Source organism: Schistocerca gregaria, chromosome 10 (assembly GCF_023897955.1).
Source record: "Schistocerca gregaria isolate iqSchGreg1 chromosome 10, iqSchGreg1.2, whole genome shotgun sequence".
In the NCBI taxonomy this organism is placed as follows: domain Eukaryota; kingdom Metazoa; phylum Arthropoda; class Insecta; order Orthoptera; family Acrididae; genus Schistocerca; species Schistocerca gregaria.
In genome coordinates this window covers 27,492,619-27,505,747 of record NC_064929.1, presented here as the reverse complement: position 1 = coordinate 27,505,747, position 13,129 = coordinate 27,492,619, and the positions used below count along the sequence as shown (strand labels likewise).

General features: G+C 45.2%; 3 non-coding genes across 3 annotated transcripts; all 3 read right to left on the bottom strand.

Moving 5' to 3' along the window:
• Window positions 1-10,386: 10,386 nt before the first annotated feature.
• Window positions 10,387-10,461, bottom strand: Trnas-cga (transfer RNA serine (anticodon CGA)). The gene has a single exon. It is a non-coding gene; the product is annotated as a tRNA-Ser (tRNA).
• A 1,846-nt stretch (window positions 10,462-12,307) lies between these two features.
• On the bottom strand, window positions 12,308-12,382 carry Trnas-cga (transfer RNA serine (anticodon CGA)). Its single transcript has one exon. It is a non-coding gene; the product is annotated as a tRNA-Ser (tRNA).
• A 525-nt stretch (window positions 12,383-12,907) lies between these two features.
• Trnas-cga (transfer RNA serine (anticodon CGA)) lies at window positions 12,908-12,982 on the bottom strand. Its single transcript has one exon. It is a non-coding gene; the product is annotated as a tRNA-Ser (tRNA).
• Between the last annotated feature and the right edge of the window lie 147 nt (window positions 12,983-13,129).

Genomic DNA, 13,129 nt, shown 5'->3' with positions numbered 1-13,129 from the left:
CTGTAATGTGTGGACTATCAGAGTGTTGATGAAACACAGAAATTGCATCGGGATTGAATACAACAGTCACCATGCGCACTTTCCTCCACGGGAGTAATGTCTCAAACAGTCTACGCTTTGATCGTTCCCTGGAAGACCAGTAGTAGTTTCCGATGCACATCTGGAGGCATTCTGTAATCTGTGGACTATCAGAGTGTTGATGAAACTCTAAAATTGCTGCGGGATTGAGTAGAATAGTCACAAGGCGCACTTTCCTCCATGGGAGTAATGTCTCAAACAGTCTACGCTTTGATCGTTTCCTGGATGTCCAGTAGTAGTTTCCGATGCACATCTGGAGGCATTCTGTAATCTGTGGACTATCAGACTGTTGATGAAACACAGAAATTGCATCGGAATTGAATACAACAGTCACCATGCGCACTTTCCTCAATGGGAGTAATGTCTCAAACAGTCTACGCTTTGATCGTTCCCTGGAAGACTTGAAGTAGTTTCCGATGCACATCTGGAGGCATTCTGTAATCTGTGGACTATCAGAGTGTTGATGAAACACAGAAATTGCATCGGGATTGAATACAAGAGTCACCATGCGCACTTTCCTCCATGGGAGTAATGTCTCAAACAGTCTACGCTTTGAGTTCCCTGGAAGACCAGTCGTAGTTTCCGATGCACATCTGGAGGCATTCTGTAATCTGTGGACTATCAGAGTGTTGATGAAACACAGAAATTGCATCGGGATTGAATACAACAGTCACCATGCGCACTTTCCTCCATGAGAGTAATGTCAGTAAAAGTCTACGCTTTGATCGTTCCCTGGAAGACTTGAAGTAGTTTCCGATGCACATCTGGAGGCATTTTGTAATCTGTGGACTATCAGGGTGTTGATGAAACACAGAAATTGCATCGGGATTGAATACAACAGTCACCATGCGCAGTTTCCTCCATGGGAGTAATGTCTCAAACAGTCTACGCTTTGAGTTCCCTGGAAGACCAGTAGTAGTTTCCGACGCACATCTGGAGGCATTCTGTAATCTGTGGACTATCAGGGTGTTGATGAAACACAGAAATTGCATCGGAATTGAATACAACAGTCACCATGCGCACTTTCCTCCATGAGAGTAATGTCAGTAAAAGTCTACGCTTAGATCGTTCCCTGGAAGACCAGTAGTAGTTTCCGATGCACATCTGGAGGCATTCTGTAATCTGTGGACTATCAGAGTGTTGATGAACCACTAAAATTGCATCGGGATTGAGTACAATAGTCACCATGCGCACTTTCCTCCATGGGAGTAATGTCTCAAACATTCTACGCTTTGATCGTTCCCTGGAAGACTTGAAGTAGTTTCCGATGCACATCTGGAGGCATTCTGTAATCTGTGGACTATCAGAGTGTTGATGAAACACAGAAATTGCATCGGAATTTAATACAACAATCACCATGCGCACTTTCAACCATGGGAGTAATGTCTCAAACAGTGTACACTTTGATCGTTCCCTGGAAGACCTGAAGTAGTTTCCGATGTACATCTGGAGGAATTCTGTAATTTGTGGGCTTTAGAGTGTTGATGAAACACAAAAATTGCATCGGGATTGAATACAACAGTCACCATGCGCACTTTCCTGTACGGGAGTAACGTCTCAAACAGACAACGCTTTGATCGTTCCCTGGAAGACCAGTGGTAGTTTACGATGTACATCTGGAGGCATTCTGTAATCTGTGGACTATCGGACTGTTGATGAGAAACAGAAATTGCATCGTGATTGGATACAACAGTCACCATGCGCACTTTCCTCCATGTAAGTAATGTCTCAAACAGTCTACGCTTTGATTGTTCCCTGGAAGACCAGTAGTAGTTACCGATGCACATCTGGAGGCATTCTGTAATCTGTGGACTATCAGGGTGTTGATGAAACACAGAAATTGCATCGGGATTGAATGCAACAGTCACCATGCGCACTTTCCTCCATGAGAGTAATGTCCTTAACAGTCTACGCTTTGATCGTTCCCTGGAAGACCAGTAGTAGTTTCCGATGCACATGTGGAGGCATTCTGTAATCTGTGGACTATCAGAGTGTTGATGAAGCTCTAAAATTGCTGCGGGATTGAGTAGAATAGTCACAAGGCGCACTTTCCTCCATGGGAGTAATGTCTCAAACAGTCTACGCTTTGATCGTTTCCTGGATGTCCAGTAGTAGTTTTCGATGCACACATATAGGCATTCTGTAATCTGTGGACTATCAGACTCTTGATGAAACACAGAAATTGCATCGGAATTGAATACAACAGTCACCATGCGCACTTTCCTCAATGGGAGTAATGTCTCAAACAGTCTACGCTTTGATCGTTCCCTGGAAGACTTGAAGTAGTTTCCGATGCACATCTGGAGGCATTCTGTAATCTGTGGACTATCAGAGTGTTGATGAAACACAGAAATTGCATCGGGATTGAATACAAGAGTCACCATGCGCACTTTCCTCCATGGGAGTAATGTCTCAAATAGTCTACGCTTTGAGTTCCCTGGAAGACCAGTAGTAGTTTCCGATGCACATCTGGAGGCATTCAGTAATCTGTGGACTATCAGAGTGTTGATGAAACACAGAAATTGCATCGGGATTGAATACAACAGTCATCATGCGCACTTTCCTCCATGAGAGTAATGTCAGTAAAAGTCTACGCTTTGATCGTTCCCTGGAAGACCAGTAGTAGTTTCCGATGCACATCTGGAGGCATTCTGTAATCTGTGGACTATCAGAGTGTTGATGAAACACTAAAATTGCATCGGGATTGAGTACAATAGTCACCATGCGCACTTTCCTCCATGGGAGTAATGTCTCAAACAGTCTACGCTTTGATCGTTCCCTGGAAGTCCAGTAGTAGTTTCCGATGCACACCTGGAGGCATTCTGTAATCTATGGACTATCAGACTGTTGATGAAACACAGAAATTGCATCGGAATTGAATACAACAGTCACCATGCGCACTTTCCTCCATGAGAGTAATGTCAGTAAAAGTCTACGCTTAGATCGTTCCCTGGAAGACCAGTAGTAGTTTCCGATGCACATCTGGAGGCATTCTGTAATCTGTGGACTATCAGAGTGTTGATGAACCACTAAAATTGCATCGGGATTGAGTACAATAGTCACCATGCGCACTTTCCTCCATGGGAGTAATGTCTCAAACATTCTACGCTTTGATCGTTCCCTGGAAGACTTGAAGTAGTTTCCGATGCACATCTGGAGGCATTCTGTAATCTGTGGACTATCAGAGTGTTGATGAAACACAGAAATTGCATCGGAATTTAATACAACAATCACCATGCGCACTTTCAACCATGGGAGTAATGTCTCAAACAGTGTACGCTTTGATCGTTCCCTGGAAGACCTGAAGTAGTTTCCGATGTACATCTGGAGGAATTCTGTAATTTGTGGGCTTTGGAGTGTTGATGAAACACAAAAATTGCATCGGGATTGAATACAACAGTCACCATGCGCACTTTCCTGTACGGGAGTAACGTCTCAAACAGACAACGCTTTGATCGTTCCCTGGAAGACCAGTGGTAGTTTACGATGTACATCTGGAGGCATTCTGTAATCTGTGGACTATCGGACTGTTGATGAAAAACAGAAATTGCATCGTGATTGGATACAACAGTCACCATGCGCACTTTCCTCCATGTAAGTAATGTCTCAAACAGTCTACGCTTTGATTGTTCCCTGGAAGACCAGTAGTAGTTACCGATGCACATCTGGAGGCATTCTGTAATCTGTGGACTATCAGGGTGTTGATGAAACACAGAAATTGCATCGGGATTGAATGCAACAGTCACCATGCGCACTTTCCTACATGACAGTAATGTCCTTAACAGTCTACGCTTTGATCGTTCCCATGAAGACCAGTAGTAGTTTCCGATGCACATCTGGTGGCATTCTGTAATCTGTGGACTATCAGAGTGTTGATGAAACACAGAAATTGCCTCGGGATTGAATACAACAGTCACCATGCGCACTTTCCTCCACGGGAGTAATGTCTCAAACAGTCTACGCTTTGATCGTTCCCTGGAAGACCAGTAGTAGTTTCCGATGCACATCTGGTGGCATTCTGTAATCTGTGGACTATCAGAGTGTTGATGAAACACAGAAATTGCATCGTAATTGAATACAACAGTCACCATGCGCACTTTCCTCCTTGGGAGTAATGTCTCAAACAGTCTACGCTTTGATCGTTCCCTGGAAGACTTGAAGTAGTTTCCGATGCACATCTGGAGGCATTTTGTAATCTGTGGACTATCAGGGTGTTGATGAAACACAGAAATTGCATCGGGATTGAATACAACAGTCACCATACGCACTTTCCTCCATGGGAGTAATGTCTCAAACAGTCTACGCGTTGAGTTCCCTGGAAGAAAATTAGTAGTTTCCGACGCACATCATGAGGCATTCTGTAATCTCCGGACTATCAGGGTGTTGAAGAAACACAGAAATTGCATCGGGATTCAATACAACAGTCACCATGCGCACTTTCCTCCATGAGAGTAATGTCCTTAACAGTCTACGCTTTGATCGTTCCCTGGAAGACCAGTAGTAGTTTCCGATGCACATCTGGAGGCATTCTGTAATCTGTGGACTATCAGAGTGTTGATGAAGCTCTAAAATGGCTGCGGGATTGAGTAGAATAGTCACAAGGCGCACTTTCCTCCATGGGAGTAATGTCTCAAACAGTCTACGCTTTGATCGTTTCCTGGATGTCCAGTAGTAGTTTTCGATGCACACATATAGGCATTCTGTAATCTGTGGACTATCAGACTCTTGATGAAACACAGAAATTGCATCGGAATTGAATACAACAGTCACCATGCGCACTTTCCTCAATGGGAGTAATGTCTCAAACAGTCTACGCTTTGATCGTTCCCTGGAAGACTTGAAGTAGTTTCCGATGCACATCTGGAGGCATTCTGTAATCTGTGGACTATCAGAGTGTTGATGAAACACAGAAATTGCATCGGGATTGAATACAAGAGTCACCATGCGCACTTTCCTCCATGGGAGTAATGTCTCAAATAGTCTACGCTTTGAGTTCCCTGGAAGACCAGTAGTAGTTTCCGATGCACATCTGGAGGCATTCAGTAATCTGTGGACTATCAGAGTGTTGATGAAACACAGAAATTGCATCGGGATTGAATACAACAGTCACCATGCGCACTTTCCTCCATGAGAGTAATGTCAGTAAAAGTCTACGCTTTGATCGTTCCCTGGAAGACCAGTAGTAGTTTCCGATGCACATCTGGAGGCATTCTGTAATCTGTGGACTATCAGAGTGTTGATGAAACACTAAAATTGCATCGGGATTGAGTACAATAGTCACCATGCGCACTTTCCTCCATGGGAGTAATGTCTCAAACAGTCTACGCTTTGATCGTTCCCTGGAAGTCCAGTAGTAGTTTCTGATGCACACCTGGAGGCATTCTGTAATCTATGGACTATCAGACTGTTGATGAAACACAGAAATTGCATCGGAATTGAATACAACAGTCACCATGCGCACTTTCCTCCATGGGAGTAATGTCTCAAACATTCTACGCTTTGATAGTTCCCTGGAAGACTTGAAGTAGTTTCCGATGCACATCTGGAGGCATTCTGTAATCTGTGGACTATCAGAGTGTTGATGAAACACAGAAATTGCATCGGAATTTAATACAACAATCACCATGCGCACTTTGAACCATGGGAGTAATGTCTCAAACAGTCTACACTTTGATCGTTCCCTGGAAGACCTGAAGTAGTTTCCGATGTTCATCTGGAGGAATTCTGTAATTTGTGGACTTTAGAGTGTTGATGAAACACAAAAATTGTATCGGGATTGAATACAACAGTCACCATGCGCACTTTCCTCCACGGGAGTAACGTCTCAAACAGTCAACGCTTTGGTCGTTCCCTGGAAGACCAGTGGTAGTTTACGATGTACATCTGGAGGCATTCTGTAATCTGTGGACTATCGGACTGTTGATGAAAAACAGAAATTGCATCGTGATTGGATACAACAGTCACCATGCGCACTTTCCTACATGACAGTAATGTCCTTAACAGTCTACGCTTTGATCGTTCCCATGAAGACCAGTAGTAGTTTCCGATGCACATCTGGTGGCATTCTGTAATCTGTGGACTATCAGACTGTTGATGAAACACAGAAATTGCATCGGAATTGAATACAACAGACACCATGCGTACTTTCCTCCATGGGAGTAACGTCTCAAACAGTCTACGCTTTGATCGATCCCTGGAAGACTTGAAGTAGGTTCACTGCACATCTGGAGGCATTCTGTAATCTGTGGACTATCAGAGTGTTGTTGAAACACAGAAATTGCATCGGGATTTAATACAACAGTCACCATGCGCACTTTCCTCCATGGGAGTAATGTCTCAAACAGTCTACGCTTTGATCGTTCCCAGGATGACCACTAGTGGTTTGCGATGCACATCTGGAGGCATTCTGTAATCTGTGGAGTATCAGAGTGTTGATGAAACACAGAAATTGCATCGGGATTGAATACAACTGCCACCATGAGCACTTTGCTCCACGCGAGTAATTCTCAAACATTCTAGGTTTTGATCGTTCCCTGGAAGACCAGTAGTAGCTTCCGATGCACATCTGAAGGCATTCTGTAATCTGTGGACTATCAGAGTATTGATGAAACACAGAAATTGCATCGGGATTGAATACAACAGTCATCAATCGCACTTTCCTTCACGGGAGTAATGTATTAAACAGTCTACGCTTTGATCGTTCCCTGGAAGACCAGTAGTAGTTTTCGATGCACATCTGGTGGCATTCTGTAATCTGTGGACTATCAGAGTGTTGATGAAACACATAAATTGCATCGTAATTGAATACAACAGTCACCACGCGCACTTTCCTCCACGGGATTAATGTCTCAACCAGTCTACACTTTGATCGTTCCCTGGAAGACCAATAGTAGTTTCCGATGCACACCTGGAGGCATTCTGTAACCTGTGGACTATCAGACTGTTGATGAAACACAGAAATTGCATCGGAATTTAATACAACAGTCACCATGCGCACTTTCCTCCATGTGAGTAATGTCACAAACAGTCTACGCTTTGATCGTTCCCTGGAAGACTTGAAGTAGTTTCCGTTGCACATCTGGAGGCATTCTCTAATCTGTGGACTATCAGGGTGTTGATGAAACACAGAAAATGCATCGGGATTGAATACAACAGTCACCATGCGAACTTTCCTCCATGGGAGTAATGTCTCAAACAGTCTACGCTTTGATATCCCTGGAAGACCAGTAGTAGTTTCCGATGCACATCTGGAGGCATTCTGTAATCTGTGGACTATCAGAGTGTTGATGAAACACAAAAATTGCATCGGGATTGAGTACAATAGTCACCATGCGCACTTTCCTATATGGGAGTAATGTCTCAAACAGTCTACGATTTGATCGTTCCCTGGAAGTCCAGTAGTAGTTTCCGATGCACACCTGGAGGCATTCTGTAATCTGTGGACTATCAGACTGTTGATGAAACACAGAAATTGCAACGGAATTGAATACAACAGTCACCATGCGCACTTTCCTAAAAGTGAGTAATGTCTCAAACATTCTACGCTTTGATCATTCCCTGGAAGACTTGAAGTTGTTTCCGATGCACATCTGGAGGCATTCTGTAATCTGTGGACTATCAGAGTGTTGATGAAACACAGAAATTGCATCGGAATTGAATACAACAGTCACCATGCGCACTTTCAACCATGCGAGTAACGTCTCAAACAGTCTACGCTTTGATCGTTCCCTGGAAGACCTGAAGTAGTTTCTGATGTACATCTGGAGGCATTCTGTAATCTGTGGACTATCGAACTGTTGATGAAAAACAGAAATTGCATCGGAATTGAATACAACAGTCACCATGCGCACTTTCCTCCATGTGAGTAATGTCTCAAACCGTCTACGCTTTGATCGTTCCCTGGAAGACCAGTAGTAGTTTCCGATGCACATCTGGAGGCATTCTGTAATCTGTGGACTATCAGGGTGTTGATGAAACACAGAAATTGCATCGAGATTGAATACAACAGTCACCATGCGCACATTTCTCCATGGGAGTAATGTCTCAAACAGTCTACGCTTTGAGTTCCCTGGAAGACAAGTAGAAGTTTCCGACGCACATCTGGAAGCATTCTGTAATCTGTGGACTATCAGGGTGTTGATGAAACACAGAAATTGCATCGGGATTGAATACAACAGTCACCATGCGCATTTCCTCCATGACAGTAATGTCCTTAACAGTCTACGCTTTGATCGTTCCCTGGAAGACCAGTAGTAGTTTCCGATGCACATCTGGAGGCATTCTGTAATCTGTGGACTATCAGAGTGTTGTTGAAACACAGAAATTGCATCGGGATTGAATACAACAGTCACCATGCGCACTTTCCTCCATGCGAGTAATTCTCAAACATTCTAGGTTTTGATCGTTCCCTGGAAGACTTGAAGTAGTTTCACTGCACATCTGGAGGCATTCTGTAATCTGTGGAGTATCAGAGTGTTGATGAAACACAGAAATTGCATCGGGATTGAATACAACAGTCTCCATGCGCACTTTCCTCCATGAGAGTAATGTCCCTAACAGTCTACGCTTTGATCGTTCCCTGGAAGACCAGTAGTAGTTTCCGATGCACATCTGGAGGCATTCTGTAATCTGTGGAGTATCGGAGTGTTGATGAAACACTAAAATTGCATCGGGTTTGAGTACAGTAGTCACCATGCGCACTTTGCTCCATGGGAGTAATGTCTCAAACAGTCTACGCTTTGATCGTTCCCTGGAAATCCAGTAGTAGTTTCCGATGCACACCTGGAGTCTTTCTGTAATCTGTGGACTATCAGACTGTTGTTGAAACACAGAAATTGCATCGGAATTGAATACAACAGTCACCATGCGCTCTTTCCTCCATGGGAAAAATGTCTCAAACATTCTACGCTTTGATCGTTTCCTGGAAGACTTGAAGTACTTTCCGATGCACATCTGGAGGCATTCTGTAATCTGTGGACTATCAGAGTGTTGATGAAACACAGAAATTGCATCGGAATTGAATACAACAGTCACCATGTGAACTTTCCTCCATGGGAGTAATGTCTCAAACATTCTACGTTTTGAAACTTCCTGGCATATTAAAACTGTGTGCCCGACCGAGACTCGGACTCGGGACCTTTGCCTTTCGCGAGCAAGTGCTCTACCAACTGTGCTACCGATGCACGACTCACGCCCGGTACTCACAGCTTTACTTCTGCCAGTATCCGTCCCCTACCTTCCAAACTTTACAGAAGCTCTCCTGCGAAACATGCAGAACTAGCACTCCTGAAAGAAAGGATATTGCGGAGACATGGCTTAGCCACAGCCTGGGGGATGTTTCCAGAATGAGATTTTCACTCTGCAGCGGAGTGTGCGCTGATATGAAACTTCCTGGCAGATTAAAACTGTGTGCCCGACTGAGACTCGAACTCGGGACCTTTGCCTTTCGCGGGCAAGTGCTCTACCAACTGAGCTACCGAAGCACGACTCACGCCCGGTACTCATAGCTTTACTTCTGCCAGTATCCGTCCACTACCATCCAAACTTTACAGAAGCTCTCCTGCGAAACTTGCAGAACTAGCACTCCTGAAAGAAAGGATATTGCGGAGACATGGCTTAGCCACAGCCTGGGGGATGTTTCCAGAATGAGATTTTCACTCTGCAGCGGAGTGTGCGCTGATATGAAACTTCCTGGCAGATTAAAACTGTGTGCCCGACCGAGACTCGAACTCGGGACCTTTGCCTTTCGCGGGCAAGTGCTCTACCAACTGAGCTACCGAAGCACGACTCACGCCTGGTACTCACAGCTTTACTTCTGCCAGTATCCGTCCCCTACCTTCCAAACTTTCCAGAAGCTCTCCTGCGAAACTTGCAGAACTAGCACTCCTGAAAGAAAGGATATTGCGGAGACTTGGCTTAGCCACAGCCTGGGGGATGTTTCCAGAATGAGATTTTCACCCTGCAGCGGAGTGTGCGCTGATATGAAACTTCCTGGCAGATTAAAACTGTGTGCCCAACCGAGACTCGAACTCGGGACCTTTGCCTTTCGCGGGCAAGTGCTCTACCAACTGAGCTACCGAAGCACGACTCACGCCCGGTACTCACAGCTTTACTTCTGCCAGTATCCGTCCCCTACCTTCCAAACTTTACAGAAGCTCTCCTGCGAAACTTGCAGAACTAGCACTCCTGAAAGAAAGGATATTGCGGAGACATGGCTTAGCCACAGCCTGGGGGATGTTTCCAGAATGAGATTTTCACTCTGCAGCGGAGTGTGCGCTGATATGAAACTTCCTGGCAGATTAAAACTGTGTGCCCGACCGAGACTCGAACTCGGGACCTTTGCCTTTCGCGGGCAAGTGCTCTACCAACTGAGCCACCGAAGCACGACTCATGCCCGGTACTCACAGCTCTACTTCTGCCAGTATCCGTCCCCTACCTTCCAAACTTTACAGAAGCTCTCCTGCGAAACTTTCAGAACTAGCACTCCTGAAAGAAAGGTTATTGCGGAGACATGGCTTAGCCACAGCCTGGGGGATGTTTCCAGAATGAGATTTTCACTCTGCAGCGGAGTGTGCGCTCGGTCGGGCACACAGTTTTAATCTGCCAGGAAGTTTCATATAAGCGCACACTCCGCTGCAGAGTGAAAATCTCATTCTGGATTCTACGCTTTGATTGTTCCCTGGAAGGCTTGAAGTAGTTTCCGATGCACATCTGGAGGCATTCTGTAATCTGTGGACTATCAGAGTGTTGATGAAACACAGAAATTGCATCGGAATTGAATACAACAGTCACCATGCGCACTTTCCTCCACGGGATTAATGTCTCAAACAGTCAACGCTTTGTTCGTTCCCTGGAAGACCAGTGGTAGTTTACGATGTACATCTGGAGGCATTCTGTAATCTGTGGACTATCAGAGTGTTGATGAAACACAGAAATTGCTTTGGGATTGAATACAACAGCTACGATGCGCACTTTCCTCCATGGGAGTAATGTCTCAAACAGTCTACGCTTTGATCGTTCCCAGGAAGACCACTAGTAGTTTGCGATGCACATCTGGAGGCATTCTGTAATCAGTGGAGTATCAGAGTGTTGATGAAACACAGATATTGCATCGGAATTGAATACAACAGTCACCATGCGCACTTTCCTCCACGGGAGTAATGTCTCAAACAGTCAACGCTTTGATCGTTCCCTGGAAGACCAGTGGTAGTTTACGATGTACATCTGGAGGCATTCTGTAATCTGTGGACTATCAGACTGTTGATGAAACACAGAAATTGCATCGGAATTGAATACAACAGTCACCATGCGCACTTTCCTCCATGGGAGTAATGTCTCAAACAGTCTACGCTTTGATCGTTCCCAGGAAGAATGGAAGTAGTTTCCCTGTACATCTGGAGGCATTCTGTAATCTGTGGACTATCAGAGTGTTCATGAAACACAGAAATTGCATCGGGATTGAATACAACAGTCACCATGCGCACTTTCCTCCATGGGAGTAATGTCTCATACAGTCTACGCTTTGATCGTTCCCAGGAAGACCACTAGTAGTTTGCGACGCACATCTGGAGGCATTCTGTAATCTGTGGAGTATCAGAGTGTTGATGAAACACAGAAATTGCATCGGGATTGAATACAACTGTCACGATGAGCACTTTCCTCCATGGGAGTAATGTCTGAAACAGTCTACGTTTGATCGTTGCCTGGAAGACCAGTAGTAGTTTCCGATGCACATCTGGTGGCATTCTGTAATCTGTGGAATATCGGAGTGATGATGAAACACAGAAATTGCATCGGGATTGAGTACAACAGTCACCATGCGAACTTACCTCCATGGGAGTAATGTCTAAAACAGTCTACGCTTTGCGTTCCCTGGAAGACCAGTAGTAGTTTCGATGCACATCTGGAGGCATTCTGTAATCTGTGGACTATCAGACAGTTGATGAAACACAGAAATTGCATCGGAATTGAATACAACAGTCACCATGCGCACTTTCCTCCATGGGAAAAATGTCTCAAACATTCTACGCCTTGATCGTTTCCTGGAAGACTTGAAGTAGTTTCCGATGCACATCTGGAGGCATTCTGTAATCTGTGGACTATCAGACTGTTGATGAAACACAGAAATTGCATCGGAATTGAATACAACAGTCACCATGTGAACTTTCCTCCATGGGAGTAATGTCTCAAACATTCTACGCTTTGAAACTTCCTGGCAGATTAAAACTGTGTGCCCGACCGAGACTCGAACTCGGGACCTTTGCCTTTCGCGGGCAAGTGCTCTACCAACTGAGCCACCGAAGCACGACTCACGCCCGGTACTCACAGCTTTACTTCTGCCAGTATCCGTCCCCTACCTTCCAAACTTTACAGAAGCTCTCCTGCGAAACTTGCAGAACTAGCACTCCTGAAAGAAAGGATATTGCGGAGACATGGCTTAGCCACAGCCTGGGGGATGTTTCCAGAATGAGATTTTCACTCTGCAGCAGAGTGTGCGCTGATATGAAACTTCCTGGCAGATTAAAACTGTGTGCCCGACCGACACTCGAACTCGGGACCTTTGCCTTTCGCGGGCAAGTGCTCTACCAACTGAGCTACCGAAGCACGACTCACGCCCGGTACTCACAGCTTTACTTCTGCCAGTATCCGTCCCCTACCTTCCAAACTTTACAGAAGCTCTCCTGCGAAACTTGCAGAACTAGCACTCCTGAAAGAAAGGATATTGCGGAGACTTGGCTTAGCCACAGCCTGGGGGATGTTTCCAGAATGAGATTTTCACTCTGCAGCGGAGTGTGCGCTGATATGAAACTTCCTGGCAGATTAAAACTGTGTGCCCGACCGAGACTCGAACTCGGGCCCTTTGCCTTTCGCGGGCAAGTGCTCTACCAACTGAGCCACCGAAGCACGACTCACGCCCGGTACTCACAGCTTTACTTCTGCCAGTATCCGTCCCCTACCTTCCAAACTTTACAGAAGCTCTCCTGCGAAACTTGCAGAACTAGCACTCCTGAAAGAAAGGATATTGCGGAGACATGGCTTAGCCACAGCCTGG